Below are 15,000 nucleotides of genomic sequence, written 5' to 3' on the forward strand. Positions count from 1 at the left end.
AAAATAACCAATGCTGCTGAAGTGGCAATCTGTCACTCTGATGCAAGCGACCACATTTTAATTGGCTCATCCCTTTAAAGAACATTTGACAATAAGCAGTCAGAATGTTAAAACTACATATTTTTGGTTCAATAGTTTCTAAGAAGATAATCTAAAATGAATAAAAGAATCTCATGCATAAAGACATTCATTTCAAAATTATTTATGTTACCAAAAATTTGAAATAACCTCAGTAGTCAAAAATAGGAAAATGTTAAACAAATGGCATATTAGATAGCCATAAATTAATGCTATCATGAATATTTATTCACACCTAAAAAATGTTTATGGCCTTCTGGTCAGTATGACAGTTTTGAGCTTGTGAAATATTTCTCCTCTGCTTCAAATAACATTAAAATTTCACTTAAAAGTTAAAACATTTTTAATATATAATCTCAATTAAAAAGACTTTTTTTTTTTTTTAATTTTTTTTTCAACTTTTTTTTAATTTATTTTTGGGACAGAGAGAGACAGAGCATGAATGGGGGAGGGGCAGAGAGAGAGGGAGACACAGAATCGGAAACAGGCTCCAGGCTCCGAGCCATCAGCCCGGAGCCTGACGCGGGGCTCGAACTCACGGACCGCGAGATCGTGACCTGGCTGAAGTCGGACGCTTAACCGACTGCGCCACCCAGGCGCCCCTCAATTAAAAAGACTTTTAAAGCCTCAATACACAAGCTGAACAGCAAACTTAGATACATTCTAAAAAGAAGTAATGAATTGGGAGACAGATCCAGGAATCTCACTGAGAATTCAAAAGCAACATAAAGAGATGGAAAAATATGAAAGAAATAATAAGAGACATGGGGAACAGAAAGATCAGTCCATTATCTAACTGAAGTTTCAGGATAAAGAATAGAGAAAATGGGGAGAGGCAATATTTAAATTTAAAAAATGGTTTAGATTCTCCCAACTGTAAAGAGACATGAGGTGACAAAAGGGGCACCCTGCGTCCTGAGGACAGTAAAACTAATGCACATCTAACCACATCATAATGAAGTTGAGAATATTAAAATCACAGAGAAAATCCTAAAAACTACCAGAGATAAGTCAGATTATCTACAAAAGAACAATAATGGGCTCGGGTAACTCGCCTCTGAAGTGTCTCCACATAATAAAGAAAAAATCCCAAAAATGTTACCAGAAATGCTAAAGCCCTTCACCCATAGTTGGGTTTTTCAACATTATCTGTATCTATTTCTATTTCTATAGAAATATTATATTTCTATATAATTTTGTACCCTGCTGCCTTACTGTATCCTGTCAGTGTTGCTATAGTTTTTTATTTGTTTCTTTGGTGTTTTCTAGGTATAAAATGTATATAATGATGTACATATGATACTGTAATGTTTACAATTATATCACCTAGAAATAACAATGCTCTTACGTCCTGTTTACCGATGGTCATTCATTTGGTTTCTTGGTCTTATCTAAGTGCGCTGACCAGAACTTCTGGAACAATATTAATAGGGACATCCTTGTCTTGCTTGTCACTTTATTGACTACTTCCAGTATACAATCTTCAATTAACATGATGTCACTTGAGGGTAGAGATGAATTCTTCCTTAACATGATAAAACATATCTATTGATTCCCACTTTACTTATTATTTAATAAAGAATTGATGTTGAGTATTATTAAATATATTTTCAGCATCTATAAAGATGATCACATAAGTTTACATTTTGAGTAATATGATAAATATTATTAGTTTTTTCTGATGTTAAATTATTCTTATACTTCTAGATAAAATGCCATTTGGTCATGATTTATTATCCTTTTAATGTGCTGCTGAGTTTTGTTTATTAATGTTTTATTTAATGTATTACATAGTCATAAGACTGATCTGTCATTTTCTTTTCTGTTGTTGTGGTTTTTTTGCTGTCATATTTGGATTCTGGTATCAATGTTTTCTCATTTTATAAAAAGGATCTGGAAGCGTTAGTCCTTCTTCTATGTTCTGTAACAATTTAGACAGCATTGGAACTCTGACTTTTAGGAGCTAAATAAAATGCGCCTGTGAGAACATTTGGACCTAATGATGTTTTGGGGTTGCTTTCTGACAACTTTCCATACTTCTCTGCTAATTCCTGTTTGCATTTTCAAATCTCTTCTAAGATCAGTTTTGCTAGTTTAATTTTTTCTATGAAATTAAACATTTTATGTTTTGATATTAATTGATATCACTGATATTAGTATCAACATTATATATATTACATATATAAATAAAAATCTCAAACTTACAGAACACTTACAAATATAAAGTGTCTATCTTTTCCATAAACCCTTTGAGTGTAACCTGTTGGCATGATACATCATTATCCCAAATATTAGTGTCATTTTCCTACAAACAAGGAAAGTCCCTATTCTAACCAAAATGCAAGCATCAAATTCAGGAAACTAACACTGATATATTACCACCATCTTATCATCAAACTTCATTTAGGTTTCACCCATTGTACCCAAAATGTCCTTTACAGCCAAATGATCTAGCCCAGAATCATGTGTTCCATTTAGTTATCACATCCCTTTGGTGTGGAAGGAGACTCATTCTTTCAGTGAGTTTCATGATCTTGTTGCTTTAAAACATTACAGACCAGTTATTTTGTAAAATGTCCCTCAATTTAGGTTTGTCTAATGTTTCCTTATGATTAACTTAGGGTTAAGTGCCTTTGGTAGGAATAGCACAGAAGTGATGACGAAAAAATATTGATTTTGGGATCAAATTTATCACTTTTTTATTGTCTCTAGATTTTGAATAATTAGAAAGCTTTCCCCATACTAAGATTAAAGATGTATTCACCCATGTTTTCTTTGTACTTAAATTGTTAGAATATTACACTTAGATCTCTGATGAACTTGAAGTTTATTCTTGGGTATATTGTGATATTTCATATTATCTTTTCCCAGATGGCTACCCAAGTCCATCTTTGACCCAGTGATTTGAGATGCTACCTTTACCGTATACTGGATTTGTGTAGGAACTTGGATCTCTGTCTGGGCTTTCTATTCTGTTCTACTTCTCTGTCTATTCATATACCAGTATGACATTGCTTTAATTATAGGAACTTTGTATTATGTTTTAATGCTTGGTAAGAGTAGTCCTTCCTCATTTAGTGGGGTTTTTTTTTTTTTTTTGGTTGTTTGTTTTTTGGTCCTGGCAACTCTTATATGTTGTCTCAATAATCCTTGAGACAGAAAGGAGAGGAGAGCATTCTACTTTGTGCTATGAGAAAATGCACTTGAAATGGCAAGACAGGACACACCTACAAAAAACAGTAGAAGATATGCCACTAGTGGCTAGATCCAGACTGAGGGCAACTAAACAGCAGCCTCTTTGTCATTCTTGTCCCTGAAAATATATTGTTGTCTCCTGTCTTCTATCAAAAGGGTTTTTAAGAAATGTCAATTGAAAGAGTTGGTAGGAATGAATCTTCATCCTTATAATTTGGGAGAGAATATTACATTTTAGATTTCCTAAATCAATATTATCTTTGTTCATATTTTTTTAATGTTTATTTATTTGAGAGACAGAGTGCATACACAGAGAGAGAGGGAGAGAGAGAATCCCAAGCAGGCTCTGTGCTTCAGCACACAGCCCAAGGCAGGGCTCAATCCCACAAACCTGGGAGATCATCACCCGAGCCAAAATCAAGAGTTGGATGCTTTACTGGCTGAGCCACCCAGGCAGTTCATATTAAATACAATTAAATCACTGAAATTATCTCCAAATATTAGGGTGTAGGTTTCCTGTTATTTCAGAAAACAAAAAAAGCAAAAAACGGTAGACAAGTTAACAGGTGATCTGAGCAGAGACATGCATTTGGGTATATAATTAATTCTACAACCACTATTGGATCTAAATATACCTTCTTAGTTCAAAAATGCATAAAGCAAGGTTAAAAAAAATCATTTTCTGCAATCTGTGTTAAATCTTCCCATGTTTCAAAATGTAGAACCTAAAACTTTTCTTCGGATCCAGGCCACGTGTCTTTGAGAGATACGTGGGACTCATTTTATTGGGACTCATTTTACTCTGACGGAGGTTTACACAGTCTGTGATCACTAGAGGCTTAAAGGCATTTAAACTTATTATTTTCTAATTGCCTGAGAATCTAATTAAGTCTTAATCATATGATTAAAGGTTATTATCACCTCAATACTAAAATCAGGATTTTGAATGTTATAGTTCTATTCATATGTCTTAGTTAACTGAAAAATAATTTCATCCAGTTGTCTTCTAAATTATTGCAGCCATTCTTTTGACTTTCCCTATAGCAATAGAACTTAGGATATCACAGGGAGAATGGCCATTTTCTCTGCTTTGATTAACTTTATTTTTAGGAGTGCAAAACAATAAGTAACTGAGTCTACTTTAACATACATAAAAGTACCACGAGTTTTCAAATAAGCTTTATAAGGGATCCATACCTACTTCTCCCTAACTTGAAAACAAGCAGAAAACAAACAAGAAAACCAAAAAAATCTGGATTTAAAAGCCCTCTGGCAACTGGGAATCAGCAAAAATTAAACAGGTTATCTATGGCTAAATTCATATTATGATTATTATGGTCAACAACTCACATTAAATTGTTTCTATTTACCCAGAAACCCATGGGGGCGGGGAAGGAAAAAAAAAAAAAAAAAAAGAGGTTAGAGTGGGAGAGAGCCAAAGCATAAGAGACTGGTAAAAACTGAGAACAAACTGAGGGTTGATGGGGGGTGGGAGGGAGGGGAGGGTGGGGGATGGGTATTGAGGAGGGCACCTTTTGGGATGAGCATTGGGTGTTGTATGGAAACCAATTTGACAATAAATTTCATTTATTGGAAAAAATAAAAAAATAAAAAATAAAAAATAAATAAAATAAATAAAAAAAAAATAAATTGTTTCTATTTACCATTATATAGCTCATATTCTTAGCTGTAGGGAAACAGCCAAACCACCTTTGCCAACTTTAGAGACTTGTGACTTAGGTTCAGTTTCACTGTATGGTATAGCCAGAGCTCCTATGATCAACAGCAATAACAAGAATGTTCTCTTATAATAAATATTAGCAAAGCGTGTGTATATTTCTGCTCTTCAGATGACTGTGTCAATTTAATCTAATTTTAGTTCAAAGAGTCATTCATCTTTGGTTCTGCATCAGAGAAAAAATTACTTTATTTGATTAACTGTGAGGACTGGGAAGAAGTCTTCCATGTATCTTAATATTCAATTCTAATGCATTCATTAGGAAGAAACAATTCCATAACCTCAAGTAAATCGTCTCAAATTGGAATGGTCAAAACAAAAATGCTAATAACCAAATAGAATTTAGTGTGTTACATAAGCATGTGCAATCATCTAAATTAAAACTAATCACTTTGTATCAGAAGCAGTAATAAAAGCCAAGTTCTGCCTCATTGTTCTCCAGCGAAGCATGAATAATTCATGACTCAGGTAAGCTTCCCACCTCTTCTGTGTCTTCCACAAGATTTTACCAGTTTTATTATTCAGACTGTGTCTCTTTAGAGCACTTTAGCCATGTCAGAATTGAAATGATACTAGGCATCACACCTTCTGATGTTACTTTGTAGATCTGTTTTTAGGCCTTGATCCAAAGCCGAGTTTGACCAGGTCTTCCTGGACAAAGCAAAATCCCAGAATTTAGCCTTGCTTCAGGACTTCCCACTCTCCCTGAACCTGCCCTGATTCCTCTCCATAGTCTCCAACACTCTCCCTGAATTAAAAATCTTTTCTGGTATCCGGTCCCACCGTGTCTTTCCAGGAAGCTGCTTATAGTGGAAAATTTAAATTATCCAGGTTTATAGCCAAAAACTCTTAATAGCACTTTTTACTTCACAATAAATGTACCCACCAATAGTGTCACCACTTTTGCACATCACATTTATGCATTCAGCAAACATTTACTGAGTTCCTACTGTGGGTGATATGCTAAAGTCAGAAAAAGACTCAAGCTCTGCCTCCATGGGGGAATAAATATGGTGGACCAAATGTTAAAACAGCGGTGCTAAGAGGTACTAACTCACATGAACAGGAGACGTAGAGAAGGATTCCCAGAGAAAGACACTTCCACCTATTCTTAAAGGATGAGCAGGAGTACCTAGGTGGTTGCAGAGGAGGGAGAATACGGGAAAGAACTCCAGCAGAAAGGGATGAACACCTACAAAGGTGGAAAGTTGAGGACAAGAAACAGATTCCAGGGGGTTCCAACGTCAGTTCCAAAGTCAGGTCCCAAAGTCAGTCTGGATGAGCAAAGCTGGCTCAGGGCAGAGCAGCAAAAACTGGGAGGCAGTGAGCTGACTGGAGAATGCAGGCCACTTCGAAGGCACCAGCCTACAGTGGCCATGTGGGATTGCAGGCCCAGAGAGGCCAGAGGCAGCCAGGAATCTGGATGTTTATGTAATATCTTAAACTTTTTCACTGTCAGCAACTTTTTTAAAATACCACTCAGTAGGTGAAATCAAACATATTATGTATTTTGTGGTAGGCTGAATAATGGCCCCTAAGATATTCAGATGCTAATCCCTGGAACCTTAAATATGTTACCTTATGTGGCAAGAGGGACTCTGCAGATGTGATTAAATTAAGGACCTTGAGATGTGGAGATCATCCTGGATTCTTTGAGCGGACCCTAAATGTAGTATCAAGTGTCCTTAGAACAAGGGGAAATGGGGAGATTTGGATTACAGATGAGAAGTAGGAGAGGAGATGATGGAAGCGTGAAGCAGGAGTGGTGTGAGGAAGGGGTCAGGAGCCAAAGAATGCAGGCAGTCTCAGAAGCTAGAAAAGGCAAGAAAATGGATTCTCTCCCAAAGCCTCCAGAAGGAACCAACCTTGTAACACCTTAAACTTAGCCCAGTGAAACTGATCTCAAATGTGTGGACTCTAGAACTAGAAAATAATTAATCTGTGTTATTTTAAGCCACCAAGTTCACAGCAGTTTGCTACAACAGCTGCAGGAAAATAATAGATCTTCCAACCTGATTCAGCTCTTTGAGTTGTCAGTGGCATGTGTGTTTGTGTGCCCAGCTTGACATTAGACTATAGAGGTGGCCTGGTCCAAGCTCTTGGTATTCTACCTGCTACCCCATTTGGAAACATTTGTTTATGTGTCATTCTACCCTATTAGATACTGTGAATTCACTAGAGATAGGGACTGCCTCTCACTCTCTCTGTGTTCCCATTGCCTAGCAGAGCACTTGGCACATATTCTTTGCTTCTCAATAAATAAAAGGCAAGGTAGAAAGGGAGGCTGGAGCCAAATCACCAAGGTCTTATTTTTACCCTGCCAAGAAATTTGAATTTTATATTGAAGGAGATGGGGAACAAATAAAATATTTTAAGCATAGGAAGGACATGATGGTTTTGCTTCTTAGAAACTGACAATACCTTAAGGACAATTTAGAAAAGCACAACTGAAAACAGGAGATTGGTTAGAAAGCTGTTGCAGTAACACAGGAATCCTGTAAAGCAAGACTAAGTTAGTAGCAGTAGGGATATAAAGAAAATTGATCATATATTGGGGTTTAAATTGATGGGACTTAAAGATTGGTTCAGGGCCGCCTGGCTGACTTAGTCAATAGAGCATGTGACCCCTGATCTCAGGGTCATGAGTTCAAGTCCCACACTGGCCACAGAGCTTACTTAAAAATTTTTTTTGTTAATAAAAAATAAAGACTGGTTCAATATTGTAAGACAGAAAAGGAGAAATCTTAATTGACTCTCAGGTTTGTGGTGGCAAAAGTAAGGTGGAAAAGGAGAAGTATAGGAAAGAAAATGAAATCAGCTTTGACAGGTTGAGATTATAGTGCCCATGGGACATCAAAATGGAACTATTCAGTTGATTATATTTTCTTGAGTTTACAAGGGCAGTTTGAGGTAGAGATAGAGATTCTATCTATCAACAATAGTTGAAGCTATGAGTTGTGATGACATGACTTACAGGATGTGCATACATCAAGAGAAAAAGAGAGGAGGATAGAAGAGAAAAGAGAAGGGGTGAAGCTCAAGACTAGTGGCATTTAAGAGAAAAAATACAGAAGAGTATCTCTTAAAGTAAATAAAGGGCAAATAATCAGAGAAAGGAAGAAAAGTCCAAAGAAAGACAAGTTACTGAAACCAAAGGTATGAAAAGACCAAAAACAGCGATGTGGTTATCAGGGTCAAACACAGAGAATAACTGAGATTTTAAGACTGAAATTTGTTTAAGAAATTTAGCAACTACAAGAAAATAAATTTCCTTAACAAAAGAAATTTCAGTGGTATGGCAAGATGAGGGCATCAGGCAGAATCAGACTGCAGTGGACCAACTAGTAAATGAAAAGGCAGGAGTATGAATACAGTGAGCAGAGATGGCGAGATCAGCTCTAGATACACATTGCAATTAAATTGGTAGGTTTCTGGGGGAAAACTGAAGAGGTTTCTGCCTTATTAATTCTATTTTGTCTGTAAAGTGGGAGTCAAGATCCTTTCTTGAGAGCAATGATGAGTTAGAAGATATGAAGGGAGGGGCGCCTGGGTGGCTCAGTCGGTTAAGCATCCAACTTCAGCTCAGGTCACAATCCCGCGGTCTGTGAGTTCGAGCCCCGCGTCGGGCTCTGGGCTGATGGCTCAGAGCCTGGAGCCTGCTTCCGATTCTGTCTCCCTCTCTCTCTGCCCCTCCCCCATTCATGCTCTGTCTCTCTCTGTCTCAAAAATAAATGTTAAAAAAAAAAAAAAGAAGATATGAAGGGAATAATGAAGGCTTGAAATAGTCACCAAAATGATGGCGAAAGAGCTGAATAAATTCCAGGCAGCAAGGAAGATTAGCATACACTGGAGACCATCAATCCATGAAGGTTCCATACCAAACCAGTTGTGTGGTTCTTCTCCATGGCTGGTACAGTGAAAACAAGGACCAAAGAGTTAAGAGTATCTGTAGATCATGGATCTCTGCCAGAAGGAAGAAGTGGACCCAGGACCAAGCTGATGGCCTGAGAAACAATGAAGGGATTAAGAGACAGGATATTAGGGGATAAGGCAGTAAGAGAACCAAAATGATAGGATGTCCTAGTCATATAAGAACATTTAGGGGTCTAATGTTTAAGTGGGGTCCAATCTAGTTCAAGGATCAGCCATGGAGCAGGTGACTAAGTGGGAGGTGGCAAAAGTTCTTAGAGCCACAGAGGGTAGGAATCCTAAGGCAAACATAATGCTAATAGAATAGATAGATACTGATGTCACACAGAATGACTTCAGGTAAGGAATAATGCAACCATTTGATGAAGTAATATAAAGCCCCACTCTGCCTCAGGTACTGCATTAAGTGATGGGTCAGACCCTACATGAACTAAAAGAGTGTACAATATTGTTGAGAGTAAAAGTGGTAAATAAATATATCCCATTTAATATGTGATAAATAGTAATTGATATGGAATACCCACCTAACTGTAGTGGGCAAAGGAGAAGGTGTAGTCAACAACTTGGCAAGTTCACAGAAGACTTCACCAAGAATGTAATACTTGCCAGAGTTACTAGAAAAAGTTACATTAGGAAGTAAATAGCTGACAATGATAAAGAGTAAAGGGCAGCCAGTCCTAATGACATGCAAGTGAAGAGCTGCAGGCACAAAAAGTTTGCAACACAGAAATGACATCTCCCCTCCATAGCTCTGGCTGCCCTAAGTGCCACCTAAACTATTCAGCACACCACTGCCACACCTACTGGCCTCAAATACTACTTTCAAGACTTCAGTTTCCTTCTTACATCTTTCCATTTCTTACCAGTTCCTTCACCAGTTCCTTTTTAAAGTGAACAGTCTCAATTCTTATATCACAGAGGAACAAATGTGAAAAACATTTGTTTTAACTTGCCCAACATCTCCATCCCAACAGTATTTCCCACCACTTACCTATCAAGTACTTCTGCAATGTGTCACCTGCTTCCCGTCTTTCTCATTCATGAACACTCATGCTCATCCCATGTTCTCCACGTGTGTTCCCTGTCTGTAATATTTCTCCCAGTTTTCCCATCTAAATTAGTTCATTTCTCCTGGCCTCGGTGAAGTTCCATGACTCCCATGATGCCTTTCCTTGACCATCTCTGAATTAGTTTACTATGTATTATAGCCTTTAGAACTGTGCTGTCTCCTCATATTCTCTAACAGTTCACATGTGCTAGACCTATCTTTTCAAATAAGGTTCCTGAGGACAGAGACCTTGCTTTATACCCCTAGTGGTTTGTAGAGTGTTGAACACACATCAGTACCAAACTAATATGGTAGTAAGTACCTGAGTCAGATCTCATTTTTTAATTCAAGATTTGTTCCTCATACTGAATTCTTTTTATTTGTGAAATGAAGAACCTGTACCCTAATCACTCAGATCCCTTTCACCGGCTGCAATCTGAGTCTAACAAATGCTAATTATTTTATTTGATCAGAAGCTGTGATAGTACACATCAGGAATATCACATGGGTGCCTGGGTAGCTCAGACAGTTAAACGTCTGACTTTGGCTCAGGTCATGATCTCATGGTTCATGAGTTCAAGCCCCATGTTGGGCTCTGTGCTGACAGCTCCGAGCCTGGAGCCTGCTTCAGATTCTGTGTCTCCCTCTCTCTCTGCCCCTTCCCTGCTCATGCTCCATCTCTCTGTCTCTCAAAAATGAATGTTAAAAAAAATTAAAAAAAAAGAGTATCACATTGCTTTGATTCTAAGATTCTATCACATAGCATGCACCATATTTAAAAGGAAAGTAAATATATTTCAATGTACACTTTAATTCTAAGAGTCAAGTTTAATAAATAATTATTAAATTCATTCAGCAAATATTTATTGAGTACCCATTACATGCCAGGCATAATTCTAGGCTCTATAGGACTTTGTAGTATATAAAGTAGACAAGGTCTTTGCTCTCTTGGAGCTTATATTCTAGTATAAACAGACACTAAATAAACATATAATATCAGGTATGTTATGTCACTTACATGTCACTCAGTGCTATGGAGAAAAATAAAACCTAGAAAAAGGATACAGAGACATGGGGTTTGTTATAGATGAGGTAGTCATCTTAATTTTAACATCACACAGTAAAGATATGGGTATTCTTGTAGACATGGACACAGGTATGTATAGCTATAAACAGATACAGCTATGGATACATAGATAAGTACAAATGTCAATGTTCTAGACACAGCACTATGTGCCATGTAATGAGCTTAAGTGTATCATGCTCACAAGCTTATTTAATCTTTCCAACAATCCTTTGAAATGTACTCTCCCATTTTACAAATGAAAAAAAAAAAAACACCTCATATTCAGAGAGTAACATGTCCAAAGTCACTCAGAAAGTGTCAGTACTGGAAACCATACTGAATTTGCAACATACTGATTTTCTTGCACAAAAATATTTTAAATTAGAATGGGAAGAAAAACCATCATGTATTCTGATTGCCAGGAAAAGAAATGTATTTTCATTTTAGGGACACCTGGGTGGCTCAGTTGGTTTAGTGTCTCACTCTTGATTTCGGCTCATGTCATGATCTCACAGTTAATGAGTTCAGGCCCCCATTGGGGTCTGCGCTAGGAGGGCGGAGCCTGCTTGAGATCCTCTTTCTCCCTTCTCTCTGCCCCTCCCCAGTTCATGCTCTCTTTCACTCTCTCTCAGAATAAATAAACTTTAAATAATGTATTTTTGTTTTAAATATGTCTTTGGCTTTGTTGGTTAATCATCTGACTTCGGCTCAGGTCATGATCTCACGGTTCGTGTGTTTGAGCCCCCACATTAGGGGCTCCACCATCAGTGCAGAGCCCACTTCAGATCTTCTGTCTCCTCTTTCTCTGCTCCTCCCCTGCTTGCACACGGTCTCTCTCAAAAGTAAATAAATTTTTTTTAAATACATAAATATGCCTTAAAAGGTCAGAGGTCTTTTGTGTATTTAAGAATTGTGATGGATTATATCACCATAAAAGCCAATAACAGCTGAATATGAAGAAAACTCCAAGTTACATGGTTATACAAAAAACAAAGTTGTAAAAATGTAATATATAATGCTGCCATTTATACATAAAAGTGGACCATTTTCCTTATTTGTGTATATATGCACAATATATCTCCCAAGATTAAAAAAAAATGTTGGTAACAGTGATTGCCCTAGACATGAGTAAGGAGACTTCCTTTTTACTGGTATATAACTCTTAAAATTTTTTCATGTGCATGTGTTGCTTATTTACAAATAAAGCTTTAAATTTTTAAATGGGATAATTGATGTCAATAGGACACCCAAAATTGCAGATAGAATAATCTTGTACAAAGAGATCCTTTTCTTAACAAAACATAAAAATGTTCCACAAGAGAGCTTTCATTAATGTGTAGCCACACTGAAAATTGATGTTATGATAAGCTTGGCCTACTGTATGATTGTTGAACCACATTCTTCTATAAGCAAAGAATAAATGAACAATTGGAAAATAGCCAGAAAGTAGAAAGTGACAACATAAACAATCTAAGCACTGTAAAGTTTTTTTTCCATCAGACATCTAAAGGGTGATAAGAGCTCAAAAGGTACTTGTAAGTATTCGAGAATAAAAATTTAGATTATTTTTCAAACCTTTCCTCCTATATAACATTTTCCCTTTCAACTTCCAAATATCCACCAAGATTACAAAGGAACAAGTCTTTCACAAGAAAGTCATGGGAAATAAAAATGAGAATATCAGGGTTCTCTTTGTATAAAATTACAAGAATGCCAAATGCCAGCATTATCTGGTTACTTAATGTATTTTAAATGTAAAATAAGTTTACACTAATCCTTTGCCCTTTTGAGTCATGAAATGTAAGTTTTTAGCTATAACAGGTATAGCAAAACGTTTTACCTAATTCAAATTCATGCCTCTGCATTGAAAAAGGAGGCGGAGTCCAGGGTACCTCAGTATAATCTACTGGGAATTTAGACCTGTAATTAGCTACCTTGGGTATCATCACTTGCTGTTCAATATCACTGCAACTGAGAAAGCATTTATCTGGCAATAAAAAGCTTTTTATATGTTATATGTGTCAGCTTTGTGTAGTTAGTCAGATCTGTAATTAACTCTCCTTTATAAACTTTGTAGAAGAATGTAGGAGTACGGGTAGTGAAATCATGGCAGGTTGATGCCCTGTGTCATTTTGTGGACTAGTTATGGTGCCAAAAAAAGAAAGGGGCCGAGTCAACACCAATTGGAACACAGCATCACAGAGATCTTTAATTTCTACGATTATTTAGAAATAGATAATGATGGTATGACATACATTGACCCTGAATCTCTAGAATTGTGGGCACTTTGCTTCAAAATTTTATTCGCAGTGGTGAGGTTGCCACTCAAGTTTTCTTCCTTCCTGACAGGGCAGGTGGATCACTGAGATGGCTGCCTACACTGAAAAAACAGTGTACATGTTTAAAGCAGAAATTTCATCAGCATAAAACTAACTGGGCAGAAATGAGGCTCTTTTGACCTTACCATCATTAGCATCTTGTAACCAAACAACTCAGATACCTTTGAATCCTTTGCTGGGTTCCATGAATTATTAAGTGGAGAGTCTGATGGCTTGCCCAATTAATGGTATACATTTTATTTCCAGGAAGGATTCATTCATCTCTAATAAGTGTTTACCATGTTGTGAGATTAAAAAAAATAATAAAACATTTGGAATTTGGGTCAAGAAAACCTACAGGATTTATGTGACTCATTAATAAGTAGAGTAAAATAACCTTCATCTTGAATGTAAAAAAATAAATACAGCAAATTTTCCATTAGAGTCGTTTCAAAATGGAGAAGAAACATAATGGAAAAGATTCCCTTTGACAAAATATAAACGTTGAGATGGGAATAACAATTACAAAAATTACCTATATAACTAGATATATAAAGGGTCCATGACAAGAGAGTGTATCAGTCATATATGTGAACCATATACTGGAGACAAGAAATCCTCTCATCTGAAAAAAGTGCCAGAAACCATCCAATGTCTACAAGTGGACCTGGTGTCTCACCTTCTGTGCATGCAACCAGATTTTTCGAACCCGTTTCCTTTAAAGCCTTGCACACATATACATGAGTGATTAAGTAATCATTTTTTCCCATCCATTCTGATGTAGCAAGACAACATTCAGACTCCTTTACACAAAGAAGGCTTGTGCCAGGAGAAGTAAAAATATATACAAAGAAGGGCAAACAATTTTGCTCAAATCACTAGCCTTCCTGTGTTGCTCCATCATCCCTGACTGAATAGACGTACCAGACATAAGACAAGATAATGGGAAGAACATAAAAGAGATAATAATATTCTTTCCTTCTGAAGAATCTTCCTACTGAAGAAGGAACATACATTTGTTCAGAGCAGATAAGAGCATACTCAAAGACAGTATTTGATCAGCTTCCCAATGGGAAAAACTATGCAGTTACAGGCAATTAAAAGGATGAGAAGGTAGGAAAATTTGTCTTAACTCAAAGCAACAGTTTAAATATTACGTACAGGTAAAAGCAAGCAAGGGATATCCAGGAAACAATGAAGCCATGTCACAAATAGGTAGAGAAGGGAAAGGGGTCAATTTAGAAGAATAAGACATACAAAATAGAGACTCTAGATATGTTCCTTTTGACATTAAATACTCTCTTGACATTAAATACTTGGAAGGTTTGAGCAAGGTAATAACCAAGTGAAAATAACTTATGTACAAGTATAGAGCTTAGCTATATAAAAAGTCCCTAAAGTTTTTGTTTTTTTTTAAATTTATTTATTCTTTTTAAGTAGGCTCCAGGCTCAATGTGGGGCTCCAATTCAAGATTCTGAGATCAAGAGTCGCATGGTCCTCCAAATGAGCTAGCCTGATGTCCCTGAAATTTTTAATTTGTTATAAAAGAATATTACTTAACCACAAGTTGCATCCTCATCTGGACATGGCTGAGAACATTCGAAGTAAGTAACAGGAGCCTTTAAA

The 15,000-nt window shown here is 36.6% G+C and overlaps 1 long non-coding RNA gene across 1 annotated transcript in view; it reads right to left on the reverse strand.

Annotated features, from left to right (window-relative positions):
• LOC131509537 (uncharacterized) overlaps positions 1–15,000 on the reverse strand; it is an 83,117-nt gene that overhangs the window by 56,752 nt on the left and 11,365 nt on the right. The gene's annotated exons all lie outside the window — the stretch shown is intronic.

Source organism: Neofelis nebulosa, chromosome 1, assembly GCF_028018385.1.
Source record: "Neofelis nebulosa isolate mNeoNeb1 chromosome 1, mNeoNeb1.pri, whole genome shotgun sequence".
Lineage (NCBI taxonomy): Eukaryota > Metazoa > Chordata > Mammalia > Carnivora > Felidae > Neofelis > Neofelis nebulosa.